The following is an 11,005-nucleotide window of genomic DNA, read 5'->3' on the forward strand; positions in this document are numbered from 1 at the left end:
GAACCACCCGATCCGGATAAGTTCCTTAGGAATAGACAAACTTCATAATCAGCCCCTCGACACGGGGCCGTGTCCAGCCAACACGCCCCCGTGTCCACCAAAAGATTCCCTTCTGACTTTTACGTCAGAATACGGACAAACTGTGTCAGGATTCTATCTGCACATGGGGTCGTGTCCAGCCGACACGGGGCCGTGTCCAGCACGCTGTCGTTTTTTATAAATGCAGCCAAGAATTCTGCACATTTGGACCATCTAGGGATAGAGATTTGAAGGGATCTTCTCTCCTACCATCCTAGGTATGTTCTAAAAGAAGGTTCCAACAACCATCTTGTCCTTTCCTCTTTTATCCATTTCCTTCTTCTTCATCTTTCTCCAAAAAAACTCCATTAAAGCTTAAGGTTTCAAGCTTTGATGAAGTGATTAATGAGTTTTGTTCAAGAATTCTTGTTGAAAATAAGTTGAACAACATTGTTTTAAGTTAATATTGCTCAAACAGGCTTCATAAGTTAGAGGAATAACTTAAAACTTCAAGATTTCTTGTTACAAAATTCTGCAGAAAGATGAACACGGGGCCGTGCTCACTGAGCACGAGGCCGTGTCCAAGATATTGTTTCATTAAAATAAGCTGTTTTCGGTTTATTTTCACAGAATGTCAAGTGAAAACAGTGAAACATCGTCAGTACATTCAAGAAACAGTAGAAGTGGAAGAAGGCCTTCCATTGTAGCCACCCTTGTACACTACGTCATGCCGCTACAGGAAGCTATCGATGAAATGACTTCGGTAGAGGAGGTCCTAATAGACCGTATAAATTATCTTACGGTGGGGCTGGAAAATAGCTTTCAAGAGATTAACCTCTTGCACCAGAGGTTAAATATTCTTGTAACACCTCCCATTGAACCCATCCTCCCTCAAGAGGATTGGAACCTAGCACTTGGAGTCAACAACCCTACCGGATGGGATGACATTCCAGCGGAGCCTCCTCTTGAAAATCTGCAAGACGTCCCGGTGGAAGTCACACCTCCTCAAACCGATGCCAACGAGCCCTCCTTTCTCCTCCCGAGGGAGATAGAGGAATGGCTCGCCGACATATGAGGAGTCCATAACCGGAGAAAGGAGTTCTATGAAGCCGCATTCAACCGAGACTACTATCTTCTCGGAAGTTTTGCTAATTAGAATAACTTGTAGGCTAGGACTCCTTGGTTTAAAGCTTCTTGTGCTTATTTATCTAACTTACTAGTATTTTAGAACTATGTAATTCTCTCTATGATTTTTAATGAAATGATGGTTTTAAGGTTTGGATGATGTTCTAATAAATAAAACACACTCATGGTGGTAAAGGATAACAAGGGAAACGAGAAACATAGCCCCATGCACGAAAACAGGCCGCCCGACAACAATTCCTTCATTACAGCAAGTTCAGCACGGGCCGTGTCCGCCCAACACGGCCCCGTGCTGCACACCCTGCAGAAAATTGCCCAGTTCAGGTAACTGGACACGGGCCGTGTTCGCTGAACACGCCCCCGTGCCCAGGCTTCTGTTTCTTTTCTTTAATTTTTGTCACTGGCACCTGAACACGGGGCCGTGCCCGGTCACCACGGGGCCGTGTCCAGACTGCCAGTAACATAAAATTTTGCTTTTAACACCATTTTACACATTCAATCAACCTAAAAACTTATTTTTGGGACACATTGAGGACAATGTGTAATTTAAGTGTGGGGGGGATGCTAAAACCTTGAATTTTGCAAGTCCTAATAACAAGCCTTACACAAAACTCTATTGGAACCGCTAATCACCCCAAATTTTTTCCAAAAAAATTGTCATTTTTTTTTACTTGTCTAAGTTTTAGTTGGGAATTCAAGTCTTAACAAGGTTATATTTTTACAAGTTCACAACCAATAGCGTCGTGATAAAAAGAACCAACATAAGAAAATTATGAAAAGGCATGACAAACTTAGTTAAAATTTGATTATATATACTTGATCACATAAAAACCCTTTCCCACAAAAGTGAGTTTTGAGCCTTTAACGAGCATACAAATATATATCTTTGCACTAAATGCTCATTTTTCGTTTCTTGTGTGAATAGCCGCATGGTTCGTACGACTCTAGAACTTGCCACAACAATACATTCCCGGTCCTTACCAACTTAAACCCAAGTAAGTAAATGATGGAGGCATTAGGACTAACCCTTTTTCTTTCTACACCATTATTTTTCATTTTTTTTACCACCTACCCAAAATCCCCCTAGTTAACCCCTTTGAGCCTAAACCTTTTCATTTCTTAACCCAAAAACCATCACCCTTTTTAACCACCTAAACCTTTTTATTTTTAACTCTTTATTTTAGTAACAACGTTCGGTTTTCTAATGACTCTATTAAAAAAAAAGCTATATATTTTGATGAAACGAAACAAACAAACAAGTTCATCAAAAATAACCTTGTTTGAAACAAATGGTTCATCAAAATAAAATAAAAATGTAAAAAATAAAATGTCTTTTGAAAAACCAACGTTTGTTACGCTTTTCGCCCTTTTTACTAACCACTATCCCAACCACCCACCTTTAGCCCAAGCCTAACCCTTCACCCAAAAAGTCCTCTTGATATTTACATAGGTATATAGTTAAAAAGGAGGAGGATTGATTGCTTGGCAAGCTTATGGTAGGAGTAAGTTCCATGCCGCTCTCGAGTGATTCACAAAAAAAAAAAAAAAAAACACTTTTGGCCGAGTGTTGAGTGATTCCCCCGTGAGGTATGTGAACTTGTATATAAATGGAATTTTAAAAAGGTATGTTATGCCCTAATAAATAATTTATCTTATGAAATGTTTTTAATAAATCATGACGAATAGGATTGTAAATAAATAAAAATAAAACCTCAATAATCTTGGAATTCCCGACACTCTATGACAAGCCCAAAAACCTTCTCTTCTACCCATTCCATTTGGGAGTGAATAAAGCCACATTATAAAGAGTTTTGCTTGAGGATAAGCAAAGATTCAAGTGTGGGGGTATTTGATGTGCACAAAATGCAACATATAAATTACATCAATTGTGGCTTAAAACTAACCCTTTTTAGTACTAATGTTGGAAAAAGTATGCTTTTGTCTTCCTTTTGTGTTTTCAGAATTAAATGAGCTCAAAATAACAAAAGAAGCAAAAAGACAGTAAAATCTAACAAAAATACAAAAAAAGGAACAAAAGTGATATGCCCGACCCCTCAACAGCATCTCCCCAAGCAAAACAGAGAAGCCAGAAGACTGAACACGCCCCGTGCTCAGCGAGCACGGGGCTGTGCTCAAAAAGCAGTATAAAAGACAAACCTATAGAAGTTTCTATTGCCCACCACGGGGCCGTGAACAGCGGACACGGGGGCGTGGTCAGGTTGTTGTAGGCGCATTTATTGTAATTGCGAATTACAATTAATGAAGAGAGAGTGTGTCAGATGGACACGGGACCGTGCCCAGCGAGCACGGGTCGTGCCCAGACCTCTGTTCAGCCTATAAATAGGAGTGCTTGGAGCCATTTCAACTCATCCCTTGGCACACCACCTCTCTCACACTTCACCCACCACCCACCACCACCATAACACCATCATCCACCACCATCATCCATTGTCCATCATAGAGTGTGTGAGTCGTCTCGGGATCCAAGATTGATCGTAAGAGTTCTTGACAATCAAAGGCCATGTTTGCCTAAGTCTCTTACATCACTTGGTGAAGACAAGTGTTTAGTGTAATACTTTTTATTTTTAATCTTTTGCACTTTTTAATTGGTTTTGTATTAATGACTTTAATTACTAGTTTCTTATGTTGAAGGTGATTCTTCCTTATCGTTTGTCCGTGGTGTCTTGGCATTATTTTACTGTCTATATAAAATAAAAGATTTTCACCATTCATATCTCCACGGTCTATATGGAGGTATGTTGGCTACCTGGTCGGGGGTTAAGGGAACGGTTTGGTAAGAGTCTTGCCATTGTTCAGTGTATAGATCCTGCAAAGGACCTGGGTCAAATTTAGTAGGACCTCCTTCAATACCCAAAGGTATTGGATGGCGGGGGTCCAAACTCTTTGATCCCCTCATAAGTTAAACTACTATTAAAACTTTAACCCGACTACTTAGGACTGTATCCCTGCTGACTCAGACTACTTAGCCGAGGGTAACGTCGCCTTCAAAAGAGGGGCCTACCACATTATGCATTAATAACTTAATTAATTATCTTTCAATAATCCGACCCTTTAGGATTGTATCCTTGCTGACTCAAACTACTGGGTTGAGGGTAACGTCACCTTCAAAAGAGGGGCCTGCTGCAATAACTAAGATAATCTCTTAAACAAGTGCAAAAGTGCGAAAATAATCAAAGGTTACACTAACACACGAGTCGGATCCAAGTGATTCATCTTGTCTATCTGTTTTTATTTTTATTTTTATTTTCAGCATTTTAGTTAGTTTTATTTTCTTAGTTTAAAAACCTTTTTCTAACTTTTGATTTGATTAGACGTTGAGGATAAACCGGTATTAAAAGCTCTTGTGTCCTTGGACGACCTCGGTATCTTACCAACACTATGCTACGTCCACGATGGGTGCACTTGCCCATATGTGTGTTTAGTGTTAGTAAATATCGTGTTTTATAAATTTAAAACTTGGCTAAAAAGTGTAAAAGGGCTTAAAATATACACCTAAAATATAACACACTTCGCAGACATCATCCATCTTAAGTTCTTTTAACCAATTAAGAATTAAATCTTCTAATTGAAATAGTTCATCAAGAAGCATTTCTCCTAGAAGGTCCGGTTGAGAGCATTCGAGGGAGAGATAGGGATTATTTTTACTTTCGTCTCTCTTAAGGCTACAGTAAAACAATAGGTCTATCTAATGGGGCTTATAATTTAGAAAATAGCATTCTAATTCTTTATGAGAGCCGCTACATATTTGACACCACGTACCATAAGAGTGTCGAAAGTAAAAAATACCATTATCACTCATGTTTGTGTCAGAAATTACCAACCGTCGGGATCTTACGATTCTGTTTTCAGTAACTGAAACTTGGGCATGGGACGTGTTGAGTGGGCACGGCCCCGTGTTCAGCTTACTGTCTGACTTAAAACAGGATTCCCAGTTCCAAAGATTGGGCACGGGGCATGTTCAGCGGGCACGACCCGTGCTGAGTTCTGCAGAAGCTGAAAAATTAAGAAAATCCTAAAAAAAACAGAAAAATTAGAAAAAAAACGATTAGGCCGTTGATTCCTAACTTTCTTAAAATCCTTGTGTCCCCGGCAGCGGCACCAAAAACTTGATGTGTGCGTGGTGTTATATATTTTTATATATATTTTAAGCCCTTTTACACTTTTTAGCCAAGTTTTAAATTTATAAAACACGATATTACTAACACTAAACACACATATGGGCAAGTGCACCTATCGTGGACGTAATATAGTGTTGGTAAGATACCGAGGTCGTCCAAGGACACAAGAGCTTTTAGTACTGGTTTATCCTCAACGTCTAATCAAATCAAAAGTAAGAAAAAAGTTTTTAAACTAGAAAAATATAACTAACTAAAATGCTGAAAAATAAAATAAAAGTAAAAAAAGATAGACAAGATGAATCACTTAGATCCGACTCGTGTGTAGTGTAACCTTTGATTATTTCCGCACTTTTGCACTTTTTAAGAGATTATCTTAGTTATTGTAGTAGGCCCCTCTTTTGAAGGTGACGCTACCCTCAACCCAGTAGTTTGAGTCAGCAAGGATACAATCCTAAAGGGTTGGATTATTGAAAGATAATTAATTAAGTTATTAATGCATAATGTGGTAGGCCCCTCTTTTGAAGGTGACGTTACCCTCGGCTAAGTAGTCTGAGTCAGCAAGGATACAATCCTAAGTAGTCGGGTAAAAGTTTTAATAGTAGCTTACTTATGAGGGGATCAAAGAGTTTGGACCCCCGCCATCCAATACCGGTGGGTATTGAAGGAGGTCCTACTAAATTTGACCCAGGTCCTTAGCAGGATCTATACACTGGACAATGGCATGACTCTTACCAAATCGTTCCCTTAACCCCGGACCAAGTAGCCAACTTATCTCCATATAGACCGTGGAGATATGAATGGTGAAAATCTTTTATTTTATATAGACAATAAAATAATGCCAAGACACCACGGAGAAACGATAAGGAAGAATCACCTTCAACATAAGAAACTAGTTATTAAAGTCATTAATACATAACCAAATAAAAAGTGCGAAAAGATTAAAAATAAAAAGTATTACACTAAACACTTGTCTTCACCAAGTGATGTAAGAGACTTAGGCAAACATGGCCTTTGATTGTCAAGAACTCTTACGATCAATCTTGGATCCCGAGACGACTCACACACTCTATGATGGATGATGGTGGTGGATGATGGTGTTGTGATGGTGGTGGGTGGTGGGTGAAGTGTGAGAGAGGTGGTGTGCCAAGGGATGGTTTGCAAATGAGCCAAGCACCCCTATTTATAGTCTGAACAGCAGCTCAGGCACGACCCCGTGTCCATCCTCTTTCTCTTTCTTCATTAATTTCAGTTTGTCTGCATTAGTTGACCACGCCCCCGTGTCCACTGAGCACGACCCCGTGTGTAGAAGCGTATCTGTACTATCAAGATTTCCCTAGATTCTGCGAATCTTAGAGTTGACCACGGCCCTGTGTCCGCTGAGCACAACCCCGTGGTGGGAGATAGAAGCTTCTACAACTTTGTCTTTTCTGCTAACACTTGGGCACGCGTGTTCAGCCTTCTGTTTTCTTGTTTTTGCTTGGGAAGATGATGTCGGGGGGTCGGGCATGCCACGTTTGTTCCTTTTATTGTATTTATGTTAGATTTAGCTGCATTTTTGCTTCTTTTGTTCATTTGAGCTCATTTAATCCTGAAAATACAAAAGGAAGACAAAAACATACTTTTTCCTACATTAGTACTAAAAAAGGGTTAGTTTTATACCACAATTGATGTAATTTATATGTTGCATTTTGTGCACATCAATGTATATATATATGGTTTAACTTTTAGGGTTTAGTTTTTGGGATGTAGGGTTTCACTTTTATGGTTTATATTAGGGTTTCTCATTAGGAGTTAAGGTTTAGCTTTAGGTTTTAGTCTTTAGAGTTTAGCTTTTAGGGTCATAGTTTAGATTTTATGGTTTAGCTTAGTTTTAGTCTTATGGTTTAGGTTAAGGGTTTAGAGTTTCTACTTAGGGTTCGAGGAGTCGGTTCCAATGCCTCTAGAATGAATCTAATCGGAGTTCATTTGAGTCGATTCCCACTATATAAACCCTAGGTTAGTTATCTCATAGTTGGAACAAACAAGTGCAAATGGTCACGTACAACTAATTCCCAAGAACTCTACAACTAAAACATGAATTTTATATCATAAGATTAAGTTGGGTAAGTCATAATCATCTTCAAATCTATACATACATATAATAAAAGAAACCATGTTAGGGACACATTACGTTCTATAAGGTAGTCTTAATTATTTTTCTAAATATTTATTATTATGGAAAGTCAATTATTGATAATATTAAATTTAAAATCTTGGAAGAGATTTTAATGATAGAGACGAAGATAACTGATAATAATATATTAATTATTATAATTATATATTAATTATTAAAATCTAAAAAAAATATATTAGCGTTTTAAATATTTATAAACATAAAGATTTTATTTAATTGATAGTTTTAATTGTTTTTATATTTTGATGATAAGGACAAGGATTACTGATAATCACATATTAAAATAAAAATATTTATTCTAATCAACTGTATTGTTAAAAGAATTTATTCAATACATGTAGAATATATATATATTTTTTATACATGGTATATTTAGAATTCTATTTCTAATAAAGGATTCTATTATCTTGTTTTACACTCCAATGAAATCTTCCTATACTAATAAATGAAAATCTTTTTTGGATACGTGTCACTTCCTAGTGCATTCTCACCTTATTTTCCTCTTTATCTTCCATATTAATTTTAAACAAAAAATTAGATAAAAATAAATATTTGTTTTTCTAAAAATAGGTTTAAACAAAAATTTAGATAAGGATAAACGTTTGTTTTTATTATGATCATATAATAATTAGATAAAAATAAATATTTGTTTCTCTATAAATAATTTTAAACAAAAATTAGATAAGGATAAACATTTGTTTTTATTATGATCATATAATAATAATAATAATAATAATAATAATAATAATAATAATAATAATAATAATAATTTTAAACAAAAAATAAGATATGAATAGATATTTGTTTTTCTATAAATAATTTTACACAAAATTTTTGATAAGGATAACGTTTGTTTTTATTATGAGTAGATTCAAAGTTCATTTTTAAAAGATAAATCTTGACAACTATATGTGTTAATATATGACATTATATTTTATTCAACATTAGGTTAAAACCCCGCATATCACACGGGTTGTATAAATAATTTATATACTAAATAATAAGAAAATATATCTTTAAGTAAAAACAGCATTACAATTATTAAGTATATATCACATGGGAACCTTTGATTCCTAATTTACCATAATTTAAATCGCACTCCAAAGTATATATATCTACTCATAATATTCGAGATATAATTTTATGATCATATAAAAAACAAACGTTTATTCTTATCAAAATTTTTGTTTAAAATTATTTATTGAAAAACAAAGATTTAATCTTATCTAATTTTCTGTTTAAAATTATTATTTATTTTTATCTAATTTTCTGTTTAAAATTATTATTATTTTTTAATATAAGAGATAAATAGAAAAATAAGGTGAGAAGATACCAGAAACTGATACGTGTCCAAAAAACATTTTCATTTATTGGTATAGAAAGATGTGCAATATACGAGTTTTATTAAAGATATATTTTTTTATTATTTATTATATAAAATTACAATTATTGAAAACAAAAAAAAACAAAGTAAAATGTTATAATAAATAAATAGTATATCAAAGTTCATTTTTAAAAGATAAACTTGACGACTTTATGTGTTAACGTATGACATTATATTTTATTCAATACATGCAATATACGAGTTTTTTTAAAGATATGTCTTTTTTTATTATTTATTATATAAACTTACATTTATGCAACCCGTATAATACACGGGGTTCTAACCTGGTACTTATATATATTAAACTAAATATCCAATACTCAAACCAAAATTGCTCATCACAAGTGTGATTCCGTACCAGATTTTAAATATCCTCTTATAAGCGTTTCCTTAAATCAAGCTTAATGATCATAGGATAACCTGTCAGTCATTAGCATCAATTGACATGAAAGAAGTACTAACTTTATAACGATAAGACCTGCTAAAAAAGCATAACCATACACATGGTATATCATCTCTCACAAGGGTTTTTACCATCAATACAAAAAATAAAAAAGAAAATTACCAAAATAGCCAACAATAATTTTGACTTATCAAAATGGTCACTTTTTGAGTCGGTGGAGCAGGGCATCACGAATTCAAATGTGTGGGATGCCTCTTTCAAGACCCCTTATGCATCTTTAAATATGGAAGTGACACGTGTCTCAATGATTAGGTAGACTCCTCCAATGCCCCTCAGCAGACTCATCTAATGCCTCAGCAGACTCTTCCAATGCCCCTCAGCAGACTCATCGAATGCCTCAGGAGACTCTTCCATTTAAAAATATTTTTTTTAAATTAAAAAAAAGTCTGGGAAGTGTCGGGATGCGTCTGGAAGTGTCGGAATGCGTCTGGGAAGTGCCGGGATGCGTCTGGGAAGTACCGGGATGCGTCTGCAACTCGCCGGAGACGGAGCCGGAGGCGTCTGAAACACGCCGGAGACGGAGCCGGAGGCGTCTGCAACTCGCCGGAGATGACTGCAACTTTCAGACGCATCCCGTGCACTTCCAGACGCATCCCGGCACCTCCCAGACGCATCCCGACACTTCCAGATGCATCCCGGCACTTCCCAGACGCATCCCGACACTTCCCAGACTTTTTTTAATTTAAAAAAATATTTTTAAATGGAAGAGTCTCCTGAGGCATTGGATGAGTCTACTGAAGGCCATTGGAAGAGTCTGCTGAGGGGCATTGGAAGAGTCTGTTGAGGCATTGGATGAGTCTGGTGAGGGGCATTGGAGGAGTCTACCTAATCATTGAGACACGTGTCACTTCCATATTTAAAGATACATGAGGGGTCTTGAAAGAGGCATCCCACACATTTGAATTTGTGATGCCCTGCTTCACCGACTCATAAAGTGGCCATTTTGGTAAGTCAAAGTTATTCTTGGCTATTTTGGTAAATAGCCCATAATAAAATGCATCCATAATTATTGAAAATAATATAAAAGGGTTAGAAAGAAATAATAAACCTAAATTTTTTTGGACTAAAACATGATCATTTTTTAATAAATATATAACCACATTAAAGGTTAAATTAGGGTGCTACTTTCTACACCCCTCTAATTACTTTTTTCACCCTCTCCTCTCACATACTTACGGGTGGGGCCTGTGTGGGACCGACAGTTTTCCTCTCACAAGGGGGGTATAATCAGGAGGGATGTGGGGTGTGTTTAGAATCAGCCTTAAATTAAAACTAAAGAAACATCTAACTAAAAATAATATCCTTCACTTATGGTCTAGTGGTAGGAGATTTGGTTTCTTTAGTGGAGACCTAAGTTTGATCCCTCATTTGTGCCACTTTGGGTGGATTAAGGCAATAAAGAATTTGAGTTAAGCCTTGCGCGAGGTTGTCAGTATAAATCCTTGCTTACCCGGGTTTTCGTCCCAATGTGTGTAATGCTAGAGAGTTCTGCTCTTGTGGTATGCCACAACGACTGTCAAATGGCAGCCGGCAGTATGGTTTCCCAGGAGAACGGCCAAGCCAAACTCTGAAGCCAACGTGAACCTGGTTAAGACAACATTGTCTGGCTGGAGTGGGGCAACGAGGCTCTTCAATTTGGGGAGTATGATGACCAAACACAAGAAAGTCGTCGTTCCAATGCTTTT

Source organism: Helianthus annuus, chromosome 13 (assembly GCF_002127325.2).
Source record: "Helianthus annuus cultivar XRQ/B chromosome 13, HanXRQr2.0-SUNRISE, whole genome shotgun sequence".
Taxonomy (NCBI): domain Eukaryota; kingdom Viridiplantae; phylum Streptophyta; class Magnoliopsida; order Asterales; family Asteraceae; genus Helianthus; species Helianthus annuus.